At 54.1% G+C, this 26,900-nt stretch overlaps 1 protein-coding gene across 1 annotated transcript in view; it reads left to right on the forward strand.

Moving 5' to 3' along the window:
• STK35 (serine/threonine kinase 35) overlaps window positions 1–26,499 on the forward strand; it is a 43,449-nt gene extending 16,950 nt beyond the window's left edge. The window contains exon 4 of the mRNA XM_032419634.1: window positions 21,741–26,499. The gene's annotated coding sequence lies outside the window, so the exon portion shown is untranslated. The remainder of the gene's footprint in view (window positions 1–21,740) is intronic.
• The last annotated feature ends 401 nt before the right edge of the window (window positions 26,500–26,900 follow it).

A 26,900-nucleotide genomic window follows, 5' to 3' on the forward strand; every position in this document is an offset into this window, starting at 1 on the left:
AGCTAAAAGAAGGGTGATTCCTCCAGGTAGGAGAAATAGGTGACGTTGCCATAAGAGAAGATGAGGCACATAGCCCTGCTGAGTGTCCCGGGCTCTGACGGCTAGTGACAGCAATACTTGGTCAGCTGGTGCCTGTTTGATCCGTACCCTAGCCTAGCCTGTCCCGGCCCGGCATTTAGATCTGTGGGCCTGGGCCCAGGTCTGTGTAACCAGGAGCTGACCCTTGTAGTGCCAAAAGCTTCAAATCATTTGCAGTGTCAATGAACTGTGTCTGGCTGGGTAAGGAATCAGAGGCTTGAGTTGGAAAGAGCTATTGTCCAAACTACCCCTGCTCCCCACTTAAGTTTTATAGATAGAGAAGCTAATTTCACATAGTCAACATATTGACACACTATTTGCCAGGAATTATTTTAGTTATACAAGATATTTTAGCGGATAAAATAGACAACAATTTTTGCAGTTGTGGCACTTACATCCTGGTGGGGAGATAGACAATAAACATAGTATGTTTGAAAATGCCAAGTGCTCCGGGGGCCTTAGAGCAGGACAAGGGAGATCAGAATGCTGGGAGGTGGAGGGTGGAGGTGTACTTTTAAATGGAAGAGATCAGGGTGGGTCTCTTGAGACAGTGACCTTTTGAGTAAAGGCTAGGAGTTGAGTGAGTCATGAGGATTTCTGGAAAAAGAGCATCCCAGACAGAGGGAACAGCCAGTATAAAGGCTTGAAAGCTGGATAGAGAGCTGGGAGGGGAGTGTAGTAAGAAAAGAAGCAAGAAAGGTAACTAGGAGTCAATTAGAGTAGGCCTGTAGGCCATTGTAAGGATTTGGGAGTTTGGGCCTGGGTAGGATGGAAAGTCCTGAATGCGTGTTCGTTCAGCTGTGGGATAGCTGATCTTTTGAAAGGATCGGTGTGGCTGCTGTGATAAAAGTAAACTCTAGGGGAACAAGGGAGGGGAAAAGATGGGAGACTACTGTGACAAGCCAGGTGAGAGAGAATGGTGGCTTTGAACAATGGAGCCCGGGAGGGGATAGTAGATTTGGGGTGAATTTTGAAGTCAGCCAACCATTTCCTGCTGGATTGAATGTAAGGTATGACAAAGGAATCAAAGAGGGCTTGGAGGTTTTGGCCTTGGAAGCCCTTGGAAGGATAGAGTTGCCACCAAGTGAGACGGGAGGGACATGGAGAGGAACAGGTTGGGCTGGAGAAGGTTAGGCTTTGCTGCCGTGTGTAAGTTTGCAATGCCTATTTAAAATCCAAGTACAGAGGTGGAGTGGGTAGTTGGGAGTCTGGAGTTCAGGGGAGAGATCTGGTCTAGAGATAGAAATTTAGAGATGGCCAAGGCACCAGAGTAGGGATAGAGAGTTCAAAGAATGACTGGGCTCTGGGCCATCCCACAGTGAGGTTGGGGAGAAGGAAAGGAGCCAGCGAGATAGGAGACCTGGGATATGGTGTCCTGGAAGCAGGTGAAGACACGGTGAGGAGGAAGTAATTGGCCGTGGCCCATGTGCTGGTGGGTTGAGGGAGATGGGGACTGAGGATTGACCTTTGGCTTTAGCCAAAGTCATTGACACTCACGAGCAATTTTGGTGGCACGTAATGAAGAGAACCCCTCAAACCACAGCAGGTTTGAGAGGGAATGAAAGGGAAGAAAATTGAGGCAGTGAGAGTTGACCAGTGATTCTCAGGTTTTTGGTTTAAAAGCCCAGTTACACTTGCGAAATTGAGGACTCTAAAAAGCTTTTGTTTGGGGTTATATCTATGGATACTGGTAATATTAAAAATTAAAACTGAGAAATGTTTTAAATGTTCTTTTCAAACAAAAATTTAGTGAGTAGAGTGGTATTGTTTTATATTCTTGCAAATCTTTTTACTATCTGCCTTAATAGCTGGGTTCTCTTATTTGCTTCTGATTTTAACCTGGTGCCATGTCACTCAGCATGTGACCTCTGGAAAACTCCATTGTACACCTAAGAGAGGATGTGAGAAAGGCAAACATGTCTTAGTGTTACTACGAACAGGGTTGGCTTCATGGAGTCCCGCACTCTAGACTACACTTCCGAGAACCAGTGGTATAGATGACTCTTCCTGAGGCATTTTCTGTGAAGGGGAGCTGCTGAAGTAGGGGACAGCTGGAGATCTAGAAAGAAGGAGTTACTCAAGGTCCCGAATGAAGGGACAGAACTTGTGTGTCCTTACTCCTTGTCAGCGTTCCCATTAGACCTGTTATTGTGGCTCAGATTCCAGCTGCATATAGGCAACACTCTGTGCCTAGCTTGGCATGATGCAGAAAGGTCTCCGTTAATCTGAGATTTTAGATTTCAGAGTAGTGTTCAAATCAGGGCTCACTGGTTTTAGTTTTTTTGCAACAGTGAACAAATGCACTTTGGGTGGGAAACATGGGATTCCTCTGGAAGGAGTGTTGCCTACTGAGCTGTCCAGGACTGAGTGGTTCCATGTTTGGGGCTTACTGGCAAGTTAGTAGTGACCTCAGGCAAGTTATATTACCTCTCTGGGTTTTATCATCCATTAAACGGAGGTAGATCCTGTTTATCTTATTGAGGTTGTTGGAATCACAGGAGGTTATAAAAGTGCCCTATATGACCTGCTAAATGAAACGCTAAATTTTATTTTATTTTATTTATTTTTTAAGATTTTATTTATTTATTTGACAGAGAGTGACACAGCAAGAGAGGAACACAAGCAGGGGGAGTGGGAGAGGGAGAAGCAGGCTTCCCACGGAGCAGGGAGCCCGATGTAGGGCTCGATCCCAGGACCCTGGGATCATGACCTGAGCCAAAGGCAGACGCTTAATGACTGAGCCACCCAGGTGCCCCGAAACGCTAAATTTTAGATACACACTTTGGCTTGAGGTGAAAGTATTGTCCTCTCTTTGTCTTTGAAGACAGTGGTCTTTAGTAGCCTTGCTTCAGAGGATTTACCAGATAGCTTTTTTTTTTTTTTTAAACAAAGCTGGACTCCAGGCAACTGTGGCCAATTGCTTGTTCCAGAAAACTTACCTATTTTTAAAGATTACTCAATGGCGGATTCTATCTCTCCCTTATTTGTCATTTTTAAAAGATGTTTAATAATTCCCAGTGTTTCCCAGCCAGCCACAGACCTTACCCAAAGTGGGTAAGCTAAACTGCTGTTCTAGGTGCCACCGCCCACCTCCGTTGCCAGGGAGGGTGTTGTAAGATGAGGGAGTCTGCGTTCATGGCCAAGTTTGCTGTCTCATAGACGAGCCTCGGTTACTAGGGCCTTTGATAGTCAGGGTCCTTGAATGACATTTATTTGGAGCAGGCAGCTCAGGCCAGCTGAAGGAAATCTAGATGTTGGTGTGGCCTGAAGGGTCGTAGAAAATATTCTTTGTTCCATATGTGATCTTGGTAGCTGCCTAACATCAGGAAAAAAAAATCCAGCCTATTGTTGAGGTAATAAAGGATATATTTATTCTTGGCGTGAGGTCCAAAGATGTGGCTCTGGGCTCATATGCTAGAGGACCTGAGTTGACCCCTTGACCTGGGCTTCAGATTCTTCTTGTTTTTATGAGATTTGAGGTGGAGGTCCCCAACCCACTAGTTGAACCCCTGTTGGTCTCCTGGGGATTCACAAGCTTCAGCTCATCTAACAGGCAACAGCATGTTGGCTCACATTGAAGCTGTAGAAACCAATTCAGAACACTTCTTTACTTTTTGGCAGAATTATACCCCAATTGTGTCACATTATAGGTGTCGAGTTAAAAGTGATACTGGAAACTAAAAAATGGAAAAGAAATTCTTAATGTGGTTCATTTTAAACAGCAAAGTTTTCAAAACAATCCCCGGAGGGTAAACTAGAAATGGGTCTTCCGTGAGAAGTTGGGAGCCTGGGACAAATAGGTAGGTATTCAGGTCCCCTCTCGGTTGAGTGTGACTTCCTTGTCCAGCCATGAGGACAGACGTGAACAAATCCAGGAGCACATAACACATGCCCTTCACTCAGGACCCTGTGGGAGGTGGCCACACTAAACTGAGCTTCTGGGGTGAGACCCCCCCCACCTGGAGCCTCGCCTTGTGTGGGGGAGGGGGCTGAGGGGTTAGGTTTTGAAGGAGAGCGACAGTGCTGAAGATGGCCAAAGATGTTGATAATCACTGCATCCCTGGGGCCACGTGATTTTTGACCATTATTTCAACTTCCCAAAGGTCACAGCCGATAAGGAGCAAAGCGTAGATTTGAACCCAGGTATGAGTCCCTGGTGTCCACTGATATGGGGTAATGCCTCATTGAAACATGTAGAAATCACGTGTTTTTATAACCGAATTCACCGAATAGTTGCGCGCTGAGTGGAGTGTGAGATGAGTAACGTGAGCACGAGGCGCATGGCCATTAGTAGCCTTCTAGTTGGGAGTTTCTTGTACCCCGAAAAGTACAGCGTGCTGAACAGCTAGGTAGCCCAACGGGGGGGGGGGATGAGCAAGGACACCTTCTCCATGAAGCCTTAACCGCCGAAGGGACCAGAGTCGGTTTGATTCCTACACCCCAGAGGCTCATCCCAGTTAGTCTCTGGTGGAATCTTGAACCTTCCAAAGAGGATGAAAGGAGGGAAATGCCGTCCTCGCCCTGAAGCGGATGATTAGATCCTTATGGGATAGGGGTTTTATTTAAAGTTGGAAGATCTTTGGGAGGGGAATGTATTTAGCTGGTGATTATCAATCCTTGGATGCAAGCAGATCTGCAGTCTCTGAGCCTCTTTTGAATTCCTGTCTATAAAATGGATGTCTCAGCCTGGCCTTCCCCATCACCCTAGCACTCCTTAGGGCTAAGAGCGGAGGGGTTGTGCGTGAGGATCCAGAAGGTTTGCTTCTCTTCTCGCTGGGAAATTAAAGCTGTGTCTTCACTCTGAGGACCTGGTGGCCGGAGGTGCCAGCATCCAGGGAGACTGTGGGGCCTGGTCTGTCTCCTCGTGTTTTCTCGGGGCTCCCCCAGGTCAAGAAGGCCAGGCATCTCCCTGGGGGCCGGCTTTTGCTCTTGCCTTTGCCCTCCCCTGACAGCTCTGGCTGTACCCACGGGAGGAAGCTGAGCTGGGGTTATGTAATGGGGCAGGTGGCCCCCAGGGACAGTCTGTCTCTTGAAGCTCTGCAGGACATCAAAGCATCCGTGAGGGGACAGGCCTGCCCCAGGGCTGTTGTGGCTCACATTCTCCTATTCCCTGGCATCCTTGGCTCCTCCTAGCCCAGACGGCATCCCTTTGGGCAAAGCAAAATCGCTTTTGTAATCATGCAGCTGTAAGCAAGGCTGCCTGATGGTTGGGGTCCTTCCAAGTCCCATTTCCTCTCCCCCCCCCCACACACAAACACTTCTACCAACAATAACAGCTCCTGGGTGTAAAAACCTGCTTTGAGGGGCCCCTGACTTGTGCCGAGCAGAGGCTTTGTCCTCTCTCTTCAGCTCTGAATGAAATACTTTCCACACTTTTTAATAGTTGGCACCACGTGTGCAGTTACCACATAGCATCTGCATGACTGCCACCCGCCGGCCTGCTGCAGATGAGGAAGCGGAGAATCCCCTTACTAAGTTTTGAGAGCCGGGATTTAAAACAAGGTATCTGCCCGGAAATTTCACTCTTCCCTTCTGCTTCCTGCAGCCTCTAAAAGCAGCTTTTGATGGGTTCATATTTTCAGGCGGATGGTGGACTCCCCTTCCGAGGAGCACCGTACAGGTGGCCCCGTAGGTATTCGTGTACGGTGCTGCCCGTGGGCATCTCTGAGTCTGACGACTGACCTGGGCACAGGCACAACGGAGCGGGGCCACCGTCCGCTCCTCCAGTGAGGTCACCTGTGTGCGGGTTCCCCTTGGGTCACCCTGATACAGCCTCACACGTGGGCAGGTGAGGCGAGGCTGGGTTAGTGAGGCTCCCACATAACCGGGGGCGGGACACAGCAGGCAGAAGTCTAAGTTACCCAAAGGTTGGAAGGTGGGAGACCAGAAGCCCGCTCCATGTGATGGCCGTCGGGAAAGCGCGGGCACTGAGGGAGTGCCGACAGGCACCGGGCTGAGGAAAGGGCTCCGATGTGACCCAAAGGCAGCCTGCTGTCTCTGTTCCCTCCGCCAGGGATCCTGGCAGAAGCCCCTTCCCAGTGAACATAGCACGGGCCTTTGAGACTGAGGACCCAAAGCAAAATAGCAGTAGTGGCCAGGTTTCTCCCTGACAGATCTCCCAGTTCATTTATGAAATCTTGACTAAAGCGGGGGATTTCGTCATTGGTGCCCATCACTGATGTGGCTGCCCGCAGCCCTGTGTGGAAAGATGCTGGGGCCAAGTCGCATTTGGTGAGCAAGAGCCCTCCTGATACATGGCAGGCACTTGCCTGGAGGTGGTGTTGACAGGCTAGAACCCCCCCCTCCCAGTGTTGTCCTCTAGTCGTTTACCGTGCAGCAACGGGGAGATGACATGGAGACTTAATTGTAGTAGCTGTGGCCCAGGAGAGATACAGGAAGCCTGGAGGGAGCGGAGGGAAAGCTTCAGGGAGGAAGGAGCACCTTGGGCTGGTTCTTGAAGGTCGGTTTAGTGGCACCTTGTAAACCAGGTGATAGCAGGTCACAGTTCAGGGCTCGCCAGAAACTCGCCTTTCGCGCCCTGAGGCTTTGTTGGGTACAGGACCCAGCTCTCCAGGGGAGAGGGTACCACTGTAGTCGTGAAATCCGAACCAGAGATGCCTTCTAGACCCAGGACCTGGGGAGACAGCCCAGGATTCCGTCTTGATAAACTAGGGCAGCGGCATACAAGCTCCCAGCCCCCCCTTTTGTTGCCACTAGTGAGTCCTCGGTGGTATTACAGAACCAAAGGAAATGGAGACCTCCTCCCGCATCTCTAGGATGCAGAAGCATGGCAGGCCTTAAAACTGCCAGCCAAGTTTAAAATAAATCAATACCATAACATACTGCAATGAATTTCCCAACTTTAAAGGAATTTCACTTTCAGTTAGAGGTGCCAGGGGAAAGCTATAACTCAGCCTGCATCATATACAGGTCAGATTTCTGTGTTGTTTCTTTGTAAAAGAAAACAATATCTAGGGACTCGGTGGGGGGAGCTGGATTCGAGCCACCCAGCCACACCACAGGGCATAGTGAGGAAGATGAAAATGCTTCTGGTTTTTCCAGGCTGGAAAAAGGAGCCGGGTATGGGGCCTGGGCAGTAATCTCATGGAGGGGAACCTTGGCTCCTTGTCATCCAAGGCCTGGTACCGTAGCAATGATGGAAGGCAGGTCGGCTTTGGTATATGGTGTTGGATTTTAGCATTGGTCAGCTGTTCCAATGGGAAAGTCACAGAGATGGTGGAGCCAGTTGACTCATCCTGCATTTACTTCCATCCATTTAGAAAAAGGAAACCCTTACATATCGTGGACAGCACCCTTTTGTTTTTTGCCTTTCTGCTTTTTTCAGACATGTCCAAGACATGTCTTTCCTTCCAGAAGGCTCTGGTCTGGGACATGTCTGAAGCATGGGCTTGGAAGCACAGTGCCGTCAGATCTTGGCAGAGTGCATGGGCCTTACCAGCCCAGCCCACCCTTGTACAGACATAAGGAAAACTGGAAGTCACAAGTAAAGACTCATTTGTTGTTAGTAACCAGATTGCATACTTGGATTTGATGAATGGTTTGCATGGGGCAGCAGAAATGAGTGTGAGTAGACCACACCCCAAACAACACAGTGACTCTTACCTTCTAGAAGTTATTTGGGAGTTTAGGCCAGTTGCCTAAACTGAAATCCAGATGTCACTGCCGACGTGATCCAGGTGACCCCTCCCTGCCCTGCCCTCAGATGCTCAGGGCAGAGGCACCAAGCAGGTGTAGCACCAAGAGCCACTGGAGGGCCCATCACTCCATCGCAGTGTTTTGTTTGGAGTCCTGTGGCTGTGGGACAGCTGTTCTGGAACTGTGGCTTCCCACCGACTCATAGAGTGTCACTGAGTTGGGGCTAAGCTTGTGGTGCCATGGGCAGACCCAGATGTGAGTCTTCAGGATCTGCAGCCTGATTATGTGGCCTGGGCACAGTTGAACCAGAGTTCAAAAGACTGCTTCCTTTCTATCAGTGGGAGGAACGGAGGATGTCACGAGTAAGAAGTTTCCTACTTAATAGATCAAGATTCTATCCTGTGAACTTGAAGATGTTGACAAGCTATCACCATACTCCTCCCTGCTCCTCCTCGCTAGCTCCCATCCCCCAACACAGTGTCAGGGACAGACCTTCTCAGAGTGTGGTCCCCAGACTGGCAGCATCACCTGGGAACTTGTCAGAATGCATATCTCTGGTCCCACTTTAGTCCTGCGGAGTCGGAAACCAGGGGAGGGTATTCAGCAAGCCGTCTGGGTGACACTGAGGCACACTCAGGGTCAGGGTTGAGGGCTGCCCTGGCAAAAGAAGGTAAAGGCACACTCTGCCACGTTACCGTCTGTTAAACACACAGCCACATACCTTACCTCTTAACCTTTGGGCCTCAAAAAGCTTAGATCTAGGCTTAAGAGCTAGGAAGAGGGGCCTGCTGGGTCCTAATCCTGTCTCTGCCTTCCATAATTACCTATCATCGGGACTTTGGGCAAGTCACTTCTCTGTGGGCTGTGGTTTTTTTGTCTAGAAAACCAGGGCACCTAAAGGACCACTCTCAGCCCCGCTCTCCCTGCTCCCTCAGCCCGGTCATGTTCGTGGGTTCCACAGTGGATGAGTTTCCAGGAGTCGGGACTCCTGATCCTTGCTTTGTTTCCCCCTCAGTGCATGTGTCCTTAGGATGAGGTGAGGTCCTGCAGCCACCTGCTCCTGGGAAGAGAAAGAAAATAATTGAATTTCTCCATGGGCTTCCCTGGCCCTGGGAGAGAGACTTCTGAGCCATAATAACAATGAGTATCTTGGGATGATCTCCAGCAGAGTACCCTCAGGGGAGTACAGGGCCCTGTGAGGTCCTTGTTGTACGATGGGAGCTCACCCTTCAAGAAAGGGGAACTTGAGAGGCAGCTGGGCATAGGGAATGGGGAAGCAACAGGATGCACAGGTCCGGCTTGGGTCTCCAAGTGGAGTCTTGGACATGGCTTGAATCCTGACTAGAAATCTTCATCTTCACTTGTTCATTCCCCCTGACATGTATTGAGCACCTGCTCTTTGTCCAGCTTGGGCCATGGAGACAAAGATAATCCCTGACCTCAGTCCAGCTAAACCTTAGGCATCTCTCTGAGCCTTGGAGTCCTCATTTATAAAATGGGTTGCTACTAACATTTACCCCATAGGATTTTCATGTGGATTCAATGGAAAATGGATGTAAAGCTAGACCCCATAGCTCTTCGGTTCTGTTGTCTTTTCGTACTAGTTCTTGGCCACCCTGGTGACAGAGCGTGAAGTAGTCTCAGGATGCTTCCCACCCACCCCCATCAATAAAGAAAACACACACGCCAGAGGGGCCCATTACTTTTTTTGGTAGCCTAACCGGTAGGTGCTTGCGGTAGGTACATCGGGGACAGCTCAGACCTGGTCCCCACGCTCCGGGCCCTTTGACCTCAGTTTGAGAGATTGGTCCTAAGAGAAAACTAAATTTCATGCCTGTATGGATGGAGGAAACAGAAAATAGGGGACCCTCCCCAAGGCCGGAGGAGGAGGTGCCATTGAACCTGAGACCTGAAGGATGAGGTGTCTGCCAGGCAGCTGGGCAGTGAATGGGTAGGGGCGAGGTGGGAGAGACTGGGAGGAAGAAGCAGGAGCCTGACGTGCCCGGCGTTGGGGATGGTGGTAAGTCTCAGATCAGCTTCCCCCGTCGGGTTCCGTGTTTACAGGAGCACTCTGGCTCTGCTGCCGGGATTGGAGAGGGCAAGCATGGACCTGGGGGCCCAGCTAGGAAGTCGAGTTCCCCAGGTTAGGGCGGATGGTACATGGGATGGGGCAGAGTGAATTTAAAGTGCATTTGGAGATTGCTGGAGGACTGCAGGTGGACGGAATGAGGGAGATGAAGGCAGAGTGGCTCCATGAATCACTGGGCTGGGGGGCAGAGCCATTTCCGAGACTGTGAACCCTGCAGGAGAGGGGCCTGGTGGGGGGGGGGGGGCGTGGAAAGTACACAGATGTATCTTGGATGTATGGCCATCAACCCATCCTCTCTCCTTTAGACGGGTATTTGGTAAGTGATTATCTGGGTCTTCTTGGGGTGCCGCTGGATCCCAAATTTGGGACTAAGCCTGGGACACCTTCATGAGCCCCAACTGCCTGCCTTAGACCCAGAGCTGCCTTCACAGCCTTCATCTGATGACTGTGCCTTGCTGTGTTTTGTTCTTTCCTTTGTAATCAGCTTCTCATTAGGTGACTGGTGTGTCTGGCTCTTCTCTGTCTTTATTTGCATATGCACTCTGCTGTAATTACGTCCCAAGAACATAGCGTTTTGTTGTTTTTTGTATTTACTTTTGCTTTCCCGAGCTGAAAACCTGTGCAGTGTCCTGTCACATGGGCAGGCTGGTGGTTCTGCCAAAGAGCAGCTTTCTAGCGCCCGCGTCTCCCTCTCCGGGTTTTTTTCATGGTTATATAATATCGAGGCCATGATTGCTGGCTATAAAATTGACTTTGAGGGCCACTTTAATTTGTGAATTGGGAAATACTTTCTATTTTGGGTTAAGGAGAAAACGGGGAGAGGTGCGGAGAGCTCTGTGGTCAGTTGCCTTCAGGCACTTAAAGTGCAAGAGCTGAGGGGCTACCCCAAGGCCTGAACTTGACATCAAGCTAGTGGAAGGGGGCTTCAAGGTCAGTCCTTCAGCCGTCCTCGGACATCTTGGTTTGAACTACATGTGGGGCGTGGGGTAGAAGCTGGCCCTACCTATTCACCACATCTCCTTCCCTGGAGAGTAGTTCCGTGTTTTATACTCATTTACGAGTGCTTACTGGGAGCTTTTGCAGTTTGCTGGCGGGCTTACAGTCACTTTATTTGTTTCTGTGTAGAACAGGCCTGGGGCAGCCTGGAGCCTTTATCATCCTAAGGCATGAGGGCAAGGGGCAGGGTCACTTCCTCTCGGTTAGCTTCTGACTTACTGAGCGCATGCCATGTGCAGACTTCATACTCTCCCCCTCTGTTTCTTACCTCGTCACATCCTCACATGGGTCCTGGGTAGGATGTCCTTCCCACTCCAAAGACAGTAAGTGATGTGCCCCACCAGCCACATGGCCAGGAAGGGCTAGCTCCAGGGCCCTCTGCCACTGGCTTCTGAGGATAGGTCTGTAAGTGGCACCGTGCTTGCTGCTCCCAGGAGCTCAGTGCAGGGAACGTTGGCTTTTGGTTGAAGAAGTCAGTAACGGCAACAAGTAGGACCTGTGACTTAAGATAGCCCTTGAAGAAAAGGCATGCAAGGGTGTTGTAAGCAAGGGACACAGCGTGAGAACATTGAGAATTTGTGTCAAGAGCAGGTCTTCGGGTTGGCTCACACAGAGGTGAAGTGGGAGAGCGAAATGGCACTAAGTTGCCCAGAGCCTTGAATGTCAGCCTAAGGAGGGTGACCTTCACCCTGGGGAAGAAAAAGTGGAGGCGGGTGATGGTGGTGTACAAGGCTGTTCTTTCTGGCAGATGAGTAGGTCACGGTGAGGAGAGAACGGTCAGCTCCCTGGAGGAGGGAGGAGATGTGACACCCAACAGGGCTGGCCTTCAGAAGGTGCGAGACGGCACAGGCGCCCTCCTGAGCACGCGAAGGGAGACAGGGCAGCAGCTGATACGGCCATTGGGAGCCCTGTATTTCCCTGTTGGTGTCAGTAAGAGACTGGCTTCGGAACCTGGCGTGTTGATAAATCTAGGTTTAAATTGCAGCTCTCCCACGGCCCAGCTGGGTGACCTTGGGCAAGTCTCCTAACTTCTCCGGGTCCGCATTTCCTGTCTGCTAAATGATGCTCATTTAACACTGACGTTCACTATCGGCTGGTGTGAAGACCAGATGCACAAGAAATAGGAAGTACCCAGTGCAACTCCACGCACGCGGCGAGAGCTCAGGAACGGGCAGCTCTGTGTGTTGCCTTCGTGCAGTCTGTTTTTGCCAAATCCTTACAGGCCCGTCATTCGTTGCACTAACGATCTGCAGTGCTCTGCTTTTCCCTAAGAGAGCTCCAAGCCTCTTGGCAATGCCCCCCCGTGAGTTCCCTGGGCACACCGGGCTTTGGTCTGGTTGCTGTAACCGAAGTCCATATGGTCCCCTTTTGCACAGACCGCTCTGGGCATGACCTTGTTTGAGTCTTGCCTCTTCTAACCACAGACTGTCCGGTCACCATATGGAAGAGCAACCGCTCCCCTTTAGCTGTGACGGCACCTTAGGCATGCTCCTGGCAAAGGGCCGGGGAGGAGGGTTCTCCCAGGAGCCTAGCCTCTCCCTGGAGCCCTTTGTCTGCTAATCACAGCAGCCACAGCTGAACCTCGGTCTCTTCGGGGACCAGTTGAGGCAGTTGGCAGCTTTTGCTTCATCCCCACTTAATAAGTTGAGGAAGGGAATTAGTTAGGGGGTCCCTGTAGCCGACTGCCAATTACCGGGGCTGTTTCTGCAGACAAAAAGTTCCCCCTTCGTTTGTCTGGAGTGCCAGCCAGTGCCTGTTTCCCGGCGCAGGTGCTTCCCAGCTCCCCGAGGGCCCCCAGACATGACCTCCCAAGGCCAGAGAGACCGGCTTTAAATGGGTCTACGGCCTCAGACCCTGGTGGGATGACTCGGGGTGCAGTCCTGTGGATTGCTGGTCACCAGAGAGCCTTCCAGATCTCAGACTCTGAGGTCTTGCCAGCAATTCTTCCTTTGTTTCGGGGGTTGTTTTTGAAAGATTTTATTTTTAAGCAATCCCTACACCCACCGTGGGGCTCAGGTTCACAACCCAGAGAACAGGAGTCACACGCCCCACTGACGGAGCCAGCCAGGCGCCCCAGCAATTCTTCCTTTTGTGCATTTGGCGAGCTTTTGAATACCAGCATTTGGGGCAGCTCGCTTTGAGAAATCAAAAGGTTTCAAACAGTGTTAGGCAAGGCTGCAATGGCGACGACATGAGCACTGCTGTAATATGACCAGAGTCTCAGAGGCTGCAAGCTTCCATGGTAACTGGCCGCCGCATTTTATGTAGGCGCGTTCACTGCCCTGGCCCAGCTTTGTGACCCAGCGGAGATAAGGCTGGCATCTGTCTGCAGCAGCTCGCCCCCCCTTCTCTCAGTAAACCAGGCCCCGCCGTACAGCCGGCCCGTCAGCTGGGGCTGCAAGAGAGCGTTGTGTCCTCACCATGCTAAGTGGGCCACCGATCGAGCTCAGCTGACTCGGCGTAGAGCCCGTCTCCTCTCCATGGCCTTTGTCTGCTTTAAGAGTCTCAGCTTTGCCTTGAAAATCTGTAAGGAGAGGGACCCTCCACCACCCACCCCCCACCCACCCACCCACCCACCACCACCCCCATCGCACTGGTAGGCAGGGCTCTGGTGCCGTCAGCTACAGCCTGGCTCCTGCGCCCAGCTTGTCCTGCTCCACTGTGCCCCAGGCAACCCCGTGGAGCCCTCCCAGGTTGCTTTCTGGTTAGTCTTTGCCTTGATAGATAAGAGCCTGCCGAGGTGCTCGTGGTTCTTAGATTCCTCAGAAGCTGAGTGTCAGGGCTGTCCCTCCAGAAAAAGGCACGCGACTGATGCACACTGTGGTACTTCATATGCCTTCCGGGCTCTTGCAGGCCCTATGCATCCTTGGAGTTCGAAGGACCCCAGATGGAGAACCCCTGCCCTGGTCCCAAGCGCCCCTCAGTGGCGCAGGGAGAGAGCTAGATGAGACTGGAAACCAGGGTCCCCACCACCAGGCGGGGTCCTTCATCATTTTCCTGCAGTTTACTTCAGTGTCTCTTAGTAGAGGCTAGGTTCCTCTGGTTGCCATCTGCTGTTCCAGCCTGGGCGACAGTCTGCCTTTCAGAATGCATGGGGCGGCCTCCTCCAGACACGCAGAAGCGGGCGAAGGGTGGGCCCCTGGCTGCTCGAGAGCTGGTGTTCAGTTTCTGGGGGGGGGGGCTACCCTGCTGCAGCCCTCACCCCACCTCCACCTCCGATTTCCACGACCAGTGGGCTTCGAATGTGGGGTGCGGAGTCCGCCCTGGCAGGAAGGCCACCACCGCCTCTCGAGCTGTTGGCCCGCTACGGAGCAGTGTTGGGCATCAGAGGTTTTTTTGGGGTCGGTCCTAGAGGAAGGCCGCGTGGGTCTTGAAGATCTGGGGAAGACCACAGAGTTGAAGCCAGAGCCAAGGCTTCCGGTCGCGAGGCCACCGTTCTCATTTGCGTCTTCCTGTGGCTGGCTTTCCCGGGGGGGGGGGGGGGGTGGCCCACTGAAGCCAGACTGGCTCCCGCTGGCCACCCCTGGATTTCAGGCTTCCCTCTCCAGATTGAACAGAAGGCCTTATTTTCTTGCCCTTTGAAAGGCGGCAAGGGAAGGAGGGCCAGAGAGTGGGCGTTGGCCCCAGAGCTGCCTGGTTCTGTAGCGGGTCGGCCGTGTCATGTCCGGGAAACCCTTCGTCCCCGTCCCCGTGTGCCTCCTGTCCCCCACCTAGCACTGCAGGTGTGTTGGGGGGGCAGGGGGACAGCACGGTGTGGCCCGGTAGGAAATGAGCCCGGACGACCTCCCGGCTTGGACAGGCGGCCCGGTTTTCTGAGGTGAGGGTGAGCATCTCTCTCTCCACCTGGCATTGCGTTGCTCAGTGCGAACTCAGCTGTAGGCAGGGATGTTACAACCAGATTTTTGTGTTAAGATCCTGTCATGCTGAATGATTACGTGAAGTTCGTAAATTAATTCTTTTATTGCCACGTGCTAGCTCCCGGGTCCCGTCCATCAGCCAGTATTTGACTCGTGGGCTTGGCGCCCTGAGAGGCTCAAGAGAAGCCCAGGATGTCCTGTCCTTCAGGCAGTTGGGCTTGGGGGGGGCACACGGCATGGCTCGTGGGGGTCTGCTCGCTGGGGCACGGGGGCTGGGGCCCCTGGGAGAAGGCCCGTGGAGGGGGGTCTGGAAGGGTGAGGGGCAGGGGAGGGTGACAACCAGACCAGCGCTTGCTGAGGCCCAAAGCAGAAAGGAGGCTGGCTTGATGCCAAGTCGTCTGGTCTGGAATTTTTGCCTGGGCCAGCCAGGGAGGTGGTGAGGTTTAGGGTTGGGGTGTGATCGAAAGCTGCCATCACCGCATGCTAATCGCCTCCTGTATACCTCAGCGTGCCCCGTACGGATACCGTCGCTGGACGTCACACCCTGCACGGCAGACATGGCCACCTTGTCAGCTGAGACAGCTGAGGCTCAGGGGCCACAACTAGTAACGGGGAGGAGAGCTGGGGTATCGGTTTTAGGTCTCCTACCTCGAGGCCCAGGCCCTTGACAGAGCAGTAGCTCTCCGCCACTCCGTAACCTGATGCTCCGTGAATGACGTTCTCCCCGCGTTCGGGACCTGCTCCCAAACTCCTGCCTTCTTTTGGCCTCCTGGTCAGGGCTCAGAGACCGTCGCGAATGGCGCCCCTGGCCTTTGAGAGCATCGTGGCTGCTGCGGAGCCCCTGTTGGGTGTGCTCTGCTCGGACTCCTGTGCCCTTTTCCCTTCTGTAGACCCAGGCGCTGCTTGTGGCACCGTGGTCCCTAGCTTTGCCCCTGTCTGAGCCCCTGGGGCTAGCAGAGCCTTCGATAAATGGTGTATCAGAAAGCTTGGCTCCCTGGCCTCTGTCCCTCTGACAGATGGGGACAGACAGTAGTACCGGGGCCGCTGAACCCCGGGCCTGGCCGGTCGGTATCTGCGTATGAAAAGCCAGCTGCTTTGGTATATTAGGCAAGCGAGGAAGACTGATTCTGCTTAGGAGAGGCCTGCCCTCTGTGACCCTGACATCGCCTAGCCCCTGTGCCTCCACAGTGTGATACGCAGACAATGAATACCTGAGCCTTGGTTTGCCCATCTGTAAAATAGAGATCATTCCTCCATGCCCCTTTGTTTGGGCAAAGGAAGCATTGCTTTCGAAGCCTTGCATGCTGACTGGCATGTCAAAGGTAGTCTTAACTACAGGAATAATACCTCCACGCAGGAGTGCAGGGAGGACTTACTTTAAGAGTGAGTTCTTGGCTCCCCACCTAGGAATACCACCATTTGAGTTTATATTGTGCTTTAGTCTATGAGCATGCCAACCCAATGACTTCCTTTTCTGTTGAATAGATGAGAGGGATAGAGAACACTGGACTTGAGGTTTGAATCCCAGTTAAGCATTTACGAGTCATTGAACCTTTCCGCATTTTGCTGAGTGTCGAGAGTGTATGCATCACATATGCTTACGGTTGCTTCTTACCTTCACAGCAGGTGGCATGAGCTCAGGTGCTCTGTGCCACCCTGAAACCTGGTATGGGAGCCCTCCTGACACGTGCCAGTGGTCACCTGGGGTACTGGCCCATCCTTTCCACGGGGTAGCTATGACATTCTTGTATAATATCACAGAAAATAGATCCTTGAAGACAGCTAAGTGGTATTTCAGATTTCGGGGCTCGTGGGCTTTAAAAACCCATCCTTAGGCCTGAGCAGGTTGACAGGGGCTGAGGATACCTTTGCCACCATCTGGCTGTCCTTGAGGCATTACAGCAATGGTGTGGCAGAGGCTGCCTTCCAGAGGGCGTATTGGAAGAGCTCCCCCCCGCCCCGCCTTCACCCTACACGTCCATACTGCAGATAAGGACAGAAAGTTCCTGAATTAAGCCTCATCTCTAGATACATTGTACAGTTCGGTCTGAGAACCAGAGTGACCAGTAACACGGTGAACAATGTGATCGATCGTACGGAGTGTCCCGCTCGGTACCAGGTGCTGGGATAGGCAGCTTACTTGAATCCTCACAGCAGCCCCTAAAAGGGTAAAGAGCAGCATCCCCACTTGCTAGCAAGGAAAAGGAGGCTCAGCTGCTATAAGCGGCCGGTAAGTGGCAGAGGCAGAATTTGAACCCAGGACTGTCCCCCACAGCCTGTGCTGTTTCCCCAATAGAGCACTTGAGTGAAGATGCTCAACTGAAACGTAGTGGCGGCTCCCGGGAGATTCTCACACCCTGCGGCTGCCAGACTGACACATTTGGAAGGATGGTACAGTTTGAAAGAAGGAGGCCGAGTAGGAGACGGGGGACCACAAACCATTCCCATTTAGTTTCGTCTCAAAATGACATTTGGCATCAACAAAGTAGGAGGGCCGCACTTGGAGAGTAAAGGATAGCCTTCTCTTCCCTGAGACGGTCCGTGTCTGCAGGCTGGGGGGTCGGGAGGAGGTGGACAGTGGGGGGGGGGGGCCCGTCCATCCCGCCCCTTCGTCCTCACTCCACGCCCCTTCCCCTACTTCCCTTCTCCAAAGTGCTGGTGGTGTTCATGGGAGCACTCTGGTTCCCCCATCTCCTTGATCAGGCAGACAACTGCTTAGCTGGCAGAGGAACTTGCTAGAAGGCTGCTCCCTGCCCGATGGCTCCACATCCTCCGATGTGCTCTAGACACCAGCCTTGTGCAGAGGTACCTAAGCCAAGCCCTCCCTGAACCCTTTTCTGAACGAATGTGTTTATAAATGAAGGGATTAAGTGGGTTTTAAACTCCACTTAAGCTCTTGTCTCTCCAGGAAGGGATTTCCCAGGACAGTTCGATGCTGAAAGCAGGAGCTGTGGGGTGAGACTGACCCAGGCCCAGACCCTTCTCTCGCCCACCCTTTGGCCGTGCAGCCCTTTTCTCTGAGCTTCTCTGGAACTGGGTGACCTAGTGCCTACCTCATAGGGTTGGAGGGGCGAGATGAGGCCGTAGCTGTAACACGCCGGCTCCGTGTGGGGACACAGTGAGGGGGAAGCAGCGGGGAAGAGCTGAAAGTTGCCTTAATGGGTTGTTCCCTACAAAGCCCTTGGAACTTTCGATGCTGGGTGAGCGATTGCTGTGATGATAATTACAGAGAAGGAAGGTCGGACATGCTGAGGGAGCTTTGTCCGAGAGCTGAAAGGAGGGGAAGGATTTGCCAGCACGCCTTCCCGGATCACTGGCCCCTCTCCCCCTCGGGACCGGCGGCAGATGCAGGGTACTGCGGGCAGTGTCAGCAGCGCTGTGGTGTGGGCCGAGCCGCTCCGGCTCTCTGGGCCTGTCCCTTGTTAAAATGGGGCGGTCAGCCTCACCAAATGAGACGATCAGGAAGGCGAATATGGCGGTTAATCACACACCACTGACTCGGCCCTCCGCACAGGGCTCTGTGGTCAGAGGTACGCATTCCACTGGAAAGCGACGAGGCAGGCCCTGGTCCAAGCTGGTCACTGGGCAGCCAGGGAGCCGGGGTGTGACATCTGCTAGGATGAAGTCGGAGGCTCCCAGCCCCTACCCCTGGGCTGGGCCCTTACACCATTTCCCGCCCCAGCAGGTGCCTGGGAGGGTCTGCTGTCGGTCTAACCCAGAACCAGGGGCTCCGAGCCATTCCTGCGGAGCCTGGCTCCCCGTGCACCTGCCACCATTGGCTCCCCAGGGCAGGTGCGCCTTCTGTAATGGGAGGCGGGAGAGGAACCCGAAGCTGAGGTCCTCTCCCTGAAAGAGCTTTCCTTGTCCCTGCCCCCAAGAGAGAAGCAGACGCAGACCTGTAGGCCATCCTGAGGCATCCTCCCGGGAGGAGGGGACCCAGTGCCAAAGCCGGGGGAGGGTGGAGGAGCCTATGGGAAATGTCAGCCTGGCTTCCTGGCAGGGGACCCAGTGATTACAGCGGTCATTACACACTGGTGTCTTGGGAGCTCTTGCAGAGAGCTGTGCTGTTGGTTTGACCTTCTGCGGGCACACTCTGTTCTGCTAGTTTATTATGTAAAAAGGGACTTCTGGCTTCTGAATCTCGGCCTCCTTGACCGCTGCTTTTCTGCTGCCGTGGGCCACCTTCCTGCTGATGGGCATTCCTTTGAGCAGGGTATCCTCAGCTTGGGTCCTGCCAAGGGAGGGAGGAAAGCAGTGTCGAAAAGGTCATAACTGGTCCCGGAGATGAGCTTAGCAGATCACACATTAGCCTACAGTTTCCTGGGCTTTTCTTGTCCTGTTTCACAAGGACTTGGAGTGTCTCGGATGGTGAGGTTCCCACCCCCAGCCCTCCCTCCCCCTGGCTGCTGGTTGCTCTGCTTTGTCTTGAAAGCACAGGGAGAAGGTTGTAGACATGCTGAGTAAAGCCAGAGTTTGAGATGGCTTCTGGGTCATCCCAGGATGTGCTTCTGGTGATTTTATTTTGCCAAGTCAGAAACTGAGATACTAAACCCACCAATGCATTTTTTTGTTGTTGATGGAGCGGACTTCACAGGCAGGGAAACAGAAGTAGCAGAGGAAAAGGTTGAGGCTGAGAAAGCCAGTATTTTCTTCCAGATCAAATACTTTTCCAGCACCTTTATAATTCACCCCCACTCTACTCCCCATACACAGACACTGGGCGCCCCTTCCTCGCCTTGCGCTGGAGGAAGAAACTGCCAGTCTAACCTCACCTGACAGCTTGTGGAAAATTCTCCACTGTCCACTATGTGTGTGAAAGAGCCTGGGTCTGGTCTCTTGGACTGCTCCTCCAGGGACCTTTCTTTGGGGCTGCCAGCTTTTCTTGTCCCTTAGAGTACGCTGGTTTTCCCATTACAAAGTAAAGCATGACAACGTGATGTGTCCTCAATAGTAAGCAGGGGAAGGAGAAAATGCACCCACGACAAGTACAACATTTTCATGTACTCTTGACAGATTTCCTATACGTGGAGGTTTTTGTTTGTTACATGGTTCTGCTCATACCATATGCCGCGGGACATCGTAGGCTGCTTATTTCTCCTTAACCCCGGGAAGTGCTTCTGCCATAACCTGCCTTCTCATTTCCTCTGTACTACATCACTGAGTAAGATGGATCATTTGCTTAAATCTTCTCTTTTTGGGGGCGCCTGGGTGGCTCAGTTGGTTGAGCGACTGCCTTCAGCTCAGGTCATGATCCTGGAGTCCCTGGATCGAGTCCCGCATCGGGCTCCCTACTCAGCAGGGAGTCTGCTTCTCCCTCTGACTCTCCCGACCCTCCCCCCTCTCATGTGCTCTCTCTCTCAGTCTTTCTCTCTCAAATAAATAAATAAAATCTTTAAAAAAAAAAAAAAAAAAAACTTCTCTTTTTGGATTTGTGGGTTGCCTCGTAATGTAGATCATACTTCAACGAGCATCTGTATTCATAAAGTCCTTTTCATATATAAGATGACCAGTCAAGCTGGGTTTCCGGAAGTGGAACCTTAGGGTCTAGAGGTCTGCACACACCTGAGGCCCTGAAAACACAGGCCCGGATTGCTTTCCGGAAGGCGCTGGTACACGTGTCCAGCAGGGTGTGTATCCCTTGCACGCCCCCCTCGCCCAGCTAGGAGCGAGCAGTTTGGGTGGTCCAGTGGCTGCGGACTGCATCCCGTCCAAATCGAACACATTCATCATTGCCGGTTGGGGACGAGGACAGGGTGGGCTCATGGCGTCAGTCAGTTCCTGCTGGGGGCCAGGTACTCTGCAGTCGTTACTCCAGTCAGACCTCAAAGAAGAGTCCGCCGTCTCTCACAGGAGGAGACAGGCTGTCTCATATTGCCAGACCCCACTGCCTCCCGTGAGGACCAGCCAGGCGTCTGTCTCCCTGGGACCTGAGGACGGCAGGCCCGGGTGGTCAGGCTGCAGAGGCAGCAAGTGATGGTGGGGAGGGCGCGGCTCCTCGGGCTACACGGAGCTTACACAAGAGTAAAGCCCTGGGGGTGGGGGTGGATGTGGAGGGATTTCAAGCGTGCCATGAAGGACCCGTCATTCAGGTTGAGAGCAGGCACTCCGAAACCCCAGGGTGAGTCCCTGCGCCGTGCAGAGGGAGGAGCACTGCTGCCTGGGAGGGGGCCCTGCTCAGCTCATCGGGCTGGAGGCAAGTGCTGGCTCAAGGCTGATCGCTTAGGCTCGTGTGTTGCAGGCCTCCACTAAAATGGGTCCCTGAAAGGCCGATGGCTGGTCCTGTTCCCGAGGCCTGGCACCAAGGCAATTCCCAAGCAATAGCTGATCATAATAGGGCCAGGCGCTGTCTCAGCCTAGATGCGTTAGTTCATTTGGTCCTCATAATAACCTGTGATGTGGTGCAGGTGACGAGACCAAGGAGCAGAGGGCTTAAATTCGCCCGTGGTCAAGTGGCAGAACCTCATTCTTAACCCTGGCCCTGAGTCACCCCAGCCCCTGGCTGTGGGGTTCTGGCCTCTCTTGAGACCTGAGAGCTTTGGCTAACTCAGGTTCTCAGGGGGCTGAGCCGCACTTGTCTGTGACACAGGATAAACCCGAGAGCGTGAGCGCGAAACTTCCGTACAGCACAGTTAGAGAGGGCGAGGAGGGACGTGGGCCAGGGTCTGGAGGGACCGATGGCTAGGGTCCTGCGGCATCTTGTCCTAATAGCACAGGGATGGGGGTCATGATGGGATTGGCAGCTGCAGCCAACAAGCCTGCGTTCCCAGCCAGGATTGGCTGCTCCATCAGTGTGATGTTAGTCATGTGTCTTTATTAACAGTGCCTCAGTTTCCCTCTGTGAAAAAGGAGAATAATGTGCCGTGTCTACGGCAGGGTGGTTGTAGCGAAGCTAGATTCACTCCCTGTGAGGTATTCAGAAACCTCTCTGGCCCCCAGCACATCACAGCTCCTGAGGTCCTCGGGGTTGAGTGCTGGCCCCGAGGGGGCATCCGGAGCCTGGAGGTGCGCCGAGCCCACCGGCCCAGTGTCCGCTCATCCCCGGCCTTCTGTCTTCTGTCTTCCAGGTTGATCCTCGGGACCCACAGTCTCATCGTGTCTCCCACAGAGGCCCACCGAGGTGGTGGCTTGGTCGGTTGATGATCTCCCGACAGCTGGATCTCCGGCAATGTGAAGCTTTTGTTTGGGTTTTCCCCCCTCCTTTTAGTTTCGCTTAATTTTTTTTAAATCTTATTTTATTTTTTGTCTTTTTTTTTTTTCCTTCGTTTTTTAATTTAAACGATTAAGACTTCAGAAGAGCAGGAAACTATGCTGTGGAAAAACAACATGGACAAAAGCATATGTATAAATGTCGTTTTTAACTTTTGTAAGGGGTTAGGGAGCTATTTTGTTTCGTTCCTTTATTTTCCCTCTGTCTTCTTTGTTTCACCCATCCTTCAGTTCTGCTTAGAGCACCTCACTTCCCCAGAGAAGGCCTGCCTCTCTGCGGAGAGCCAGGGTGGGTCCCGGCCTGGGGGGGCATGAAGACAGAAGGCAGCCTGTGGGCCACCTCCCCCCACAGACACAGGCGCTGCCGGACTCCGCGGGCCTCCCTCGGGCCTTAGAAATGGTCAGAGGTGAAGAAGGACCTGGAAGAGGAAGACAGGGTTTGGCCCGGAGAACTCAAGAAAGAAAGTCTCAACTGCGGGTTTGTTCTCTCTCAGCTGCCGGAAGCCCTGGGCCACTCCAGGACTCACAGTGGTGGGAGGCCATTCTCTCTTCTGCCCTTTAGAACCCGGAGCGCTGGGCGGGGTGTGGGGGGGCAGACAGAGGTGATATCCCCCACTTCCCGGCGGTCGAGCGCCAGCCCAGCCCAGCTCTACAAGCCTACCTTTCTGTTAGTGGTCTCCCTCCCAGAGGAAGACCCCCACCCCCCCAGGAAAAACAACTGTCGTGCCAAACCTCTGCCTGGGACACGGCCGGGTCTTCGGCGGGCATCTGTCACTCCTGTGAGGTTAGCTCCCGTCACCTCCTGCCTCCTGGATCATCTCCTTCCCACATGTGCCCGCCACGCATCCCGGTTGTCAGAGACGACCTGAGTCCCTGCGATCCGACTGTGACCTGGCCCTAAGAACAGGGTGTCCTGAAACTGGCTGCCACTGTCACCTCCTCGCAGTGAAGGGCATGCCCTGCACGTGGGCCCACGGTGTCCCAGCCGGCGACAGCGTCAAGCGCCGTCTCCCTCACCCCCAGGAATAACTGTTAGGTGCCCTCCCTCCGCGTACACGTGTCTGGTGGGAAAAGAGTGGGCCCACCAAGAGCAGGGAGGGGACGGGCTAGACCCCCCCCGACCCCCCACAGCTGTCAGGTGCCCATGTGTGGCCTGCCACCTTAAAGTTTGCCCCGTGTGACCCTGTTGACCTCAGCACCAGCGTGTGTGTGGCCATCCCACGCTCTCTGCCAGCACGCGGGCAGCTCCCTCGCCTCGGGCTTCTGAACCTGAGGGTTTGCCCCCCCACCCCCCACCTCCCTGGGCGCAGGGGCAGGTCGCTGGCCCCGTGTCGTCCCTCTCACCCGCAAGCTGCTGGGGCTGCTCCAAAGGCTTCCCCCCATTACGACCAAGCAGGACGGGGTCTTGGGGGAAAGGGAAAGAAATTCTTTTGTTTCTTGTTTTCTCTAAACCAGCATAGGATCGATAGGGGAGGTAGTTGGAGGGCATTCAGGTTGGTGTGTGACCAAGGGGGGGCTCTCCTCCTCCCCCCCCCCCCCCCCAGTGGCTGTCCTTTGGCCCTGGGCGTTTGGGAGAGACCAACACGACACCAGCCCAAACTTGCAAACTCACCACACGTTTGCTGGCATTTTCTCGCCTTTTCTCAGGGCCCTCAAATACCAAGGCTGCTGCTTCCTCCTGGGCAGACGGTTGGCCGTGGTGAGCAGGGCTGCAGGTGGGAGCCATGCCCTTCCCTTCCTTGTGAAATCCTTCATGCCCACCCGCCCCATCTCCTCTCTGGCTTCTCAGGCCACCGGAGTGCACCCTGAGCCGCCCCCAGGAGGGTGGGGAGCACAGTGTCCCTGACTGCAGCGCACCCTCCTTCTCTGCCTCCCCTCCCCTCCCCTTGGGGGCAGCTGATGGTGAGAACTAGGGGACTGGTTCTCACCCCACGTTCCCTGGCTGCAGCCCCCGCCCTCAAGTTCTTGGTCAAGGCTCAGGCCTAACCTGAGGCCCTTTGCTTCAACTTCACCTCGGCCCTCCCCCGGTCTCTAACCTCCATCTGGATCAGGTCTCGGAGCTGCAGCGGTCCCCCTTCATTATTTCTCTTGGCATCAATGTAGCCCCCGTAGGTCACAGGATGTCTCTGCCTTTTGGGCAAGGCAGGCAGCCTGGGAGGGCTAGCACTTATCTTGCAGGACTCAGCCTACCCTTGCTTGGTGGCAGGGCCTCCTTCCCAGGCTCACGATGGCCAGCTCGTTAGCCCCAAGTGCCTGTCTCTCCCTCTTGCTCCCCCCACCCCCGCCCCCCCACTTTGTCTACCCCGGGTGCCCAGCCAGCCAGGTGGACGTCAACCCCAAGTGAGCGCCGGCTCGGCCCACAGCCAGTGGACTAGCCTCGGTTGGACCCAGGTAGCCCCCATCCGCTTCTCAGCCACCTTCCCCCTGTTCCCGCTGTGGGTCAGCCCGCTGCCTCTTCTTCCCCCTCTTCATCCTCTTCGCCTGCAGCTGGGGCCTGGCGGCAGCCCTGTGCCACCTCATTCAGCACCACCACGTTCGGAAGGCCTGTGCAAGTTCTAGGAGTTCCAAACCTTGAAATAGCAGTCACTCTCTTCTCCTTGGATCTGTGAAACGGTTAGCCCGCAGGGGGGAGGTTCTGGGCCTGAGACCTGTGGGTCTTGAGCTCAGTGTCCCCCCCCCCCCAGCGAGAGGACTCAGCAAGACAGATCATAGTGCCTTATTCCACTGCCCTCGCTTGACCAGACCTGCTGGCTCCGCTGGAAGTCCGTGGCATCCTTCTCCCTATGTCTGTCTGTCACTTAACCTCTCGCTCCCGCCCACAGAGAGCCATGAGGGAAGCCAGGCCCAGGGCTCCCGCCACCACCCGGACACTAAGCACAGCTATAGCCGAGGACAGAACAACCATGTTTGCACCAGGTGGATGCTCTCTGCCTCTCACTACCCAGCAGGCCCCCTGCCTCTTACCTCTAGCCAGGAGGATGCCGCAGTCTGTCCGTTCAGGACTGGCTCCGTCTGACCCCTTTCTGGGCACCGGGGACGAAAGGCGCAGACCTTAGCCCCCTTTCATCCCGGAAGCATTGGGACAGGAGAGGGGGACTTCTTTCCTCCCACCCAGACGTGGTTTGCCCCCGATTGGCTGCCTTTCTGAGGGAGTGTATTCAATGTTTACTTAAGAAATACCCTGTTTACAGCTAGAGGAGAAACGAGCCCAACACTGGCAGAGATCTGACTCCTGATGGGGCCTGGCCTCCTTTCGGGCACTGCCAGTGGGGGGTCCCAGAGCGAATGAAGGCTGAGCCCGCAGGGGCGCACGCCCTGCACCCCCTCTGCTCCCTGACCCCGCGGTGCTAAGACCACTCACCACCTTCTTCGCAGCCTTCTTGCCCGTGGACATTCCCCACCTCCACCATTCCCTTCCTCCCAGGTTCTCTGCTCCTTGACATATCAGCTGTCTCCTAGAAAACCAGTGTTTGGAGCAATAAGATTATTTTTGCCTGAGTCTTTTTTCGAGAAAAGGTAAAGAGCCGGCATTGTAGGAATGTTCTATCTATGCTGTCGCAGTTTACCTTTTCAGAAGACAGATCTTTGTAGGACGGCTGTCTGGGTTTCAGCCTCAGAGTATCTTTTGGACACTTGGAACAGCAGGAGTTGGGCCTCCACCCCCTAAGAAGGGGACCCCTAACTCTCTGCCCTCACCTTGCTCCATGCTGCCTGGGCTCCTGGCTCTGCCCACCATGTGCGCCTGTCCCCTCTGATCCTCCTTGTGCCCCCTCTCCCCCGTACACACCCATCTGGGGGCACCAGTGGCTCCTGGGTTATTGCTCCCCCCCTGACTCCCTTCCCCTCCCTTGGCCTGCGTGGTGGCCCCCAGACCACAGCGCTACTGGAGTCACCTAGGAACTGACAGCCTGACAACAGCCAAGCCTGGGGCTAAGGCCCGGAGATGGCACTTTGGCCGTCCTCCCACACTGGGCCGAGGCACGGCCTCCGGGACGCCAGGCCCGTCTCTGATCCTGCCTGCCAGGCTCGGAGGTCAGGGACTCCTGTCCAGAGAGATGCCCTCAGAGGGAAAGCGAGGAGGTGGGACAGGAGGGCTGGCGAATGTAAGCCTCCAAGGTCACCATCGAGAGGTGAAGCCACTCCCACTGGTTACCCAGAGGCCCCCACATCTTTTCCCAGGAGGGGCCACACAAAAGGAAGGGAGTTTGTTCAGGAACATTGTAAAGAACTCTTTATGTGCCCCAGGGGGCCTCCTCCATCACAGCCGGGGAGTATGAGGCCACGATTTAACATGCAGGTGGGGACGACTTGGATGTGAGGGAGGCACCGAGTAACCCAGGCGCAAAGTTAGCTTCAGATACTAGTTAATAAATCTATTTTTCTTTATTTTCTTTTTTTGCACAGAAGCTGGTAATCTAGGACCTACGTGTGAACAACTTTATATGAATATTTTTTGTACTTGGTTTACTTGGGTTGGTATGATACATTATATTTAAGTTCCTTGAACACTGTGGATCCCCCTAATGTGTATGAATGACTGAGGCTTTGTAAATTAAGGGACGTTTGTGTGAATAAAGTTATTTGATGGGGTCAAAGAAGCCATATGTGATTTGAAAACGAGTGCTTCGTGGTTTTGTTGGCACCCGTTTGGGGGAGGGAGGAGCCAGGCGGCACCACAGGTCCCAGGCCCCAGGTCCTGGTGGGTGAGCTGCCTGGTGGCCTTCGACCAGCCTTCCAGCCCCACCCGGGGAGCAGGCCCTCAGGAGGAGGAACCTGCCTGTCCTTGGGGCACAGGAATCCACACCTAGCCTGGCCGGCCCATCACAGGGGTTCCAGGGGCTGCAACCAGGCCGTCAAAGGCCCTTCCAGGCCCAGCTCTGCTTCTGCAAGTTCTGCCCTCGGGAGTTTTAACAGAGAGATAAGAGAGGTCTCCGAACCACAGCGGCAGGGGGAAGGGGACAGGGATGTCCCAGGGGGGCGGTGGGCTCCGAGAGGAGCAGGACAGAACGGCTCTGAGC

Source organism: Phoca vitulina, unplaced genomic scaffold, assembly GCF_004348235.1.
Source record: "Phoca vitulina isolate PV1807 unplaced genomic scaffold, GSC_HSeal_1.0 scaffold22, whole genome shotgun sequence".
NCBI classification, from domain to species: domain Eukaryota; kingdom Metazoa; phylum Chordata; class Mammalia; order Carnivora; family Phocidae; genus Phoca; species Phoca vitulina.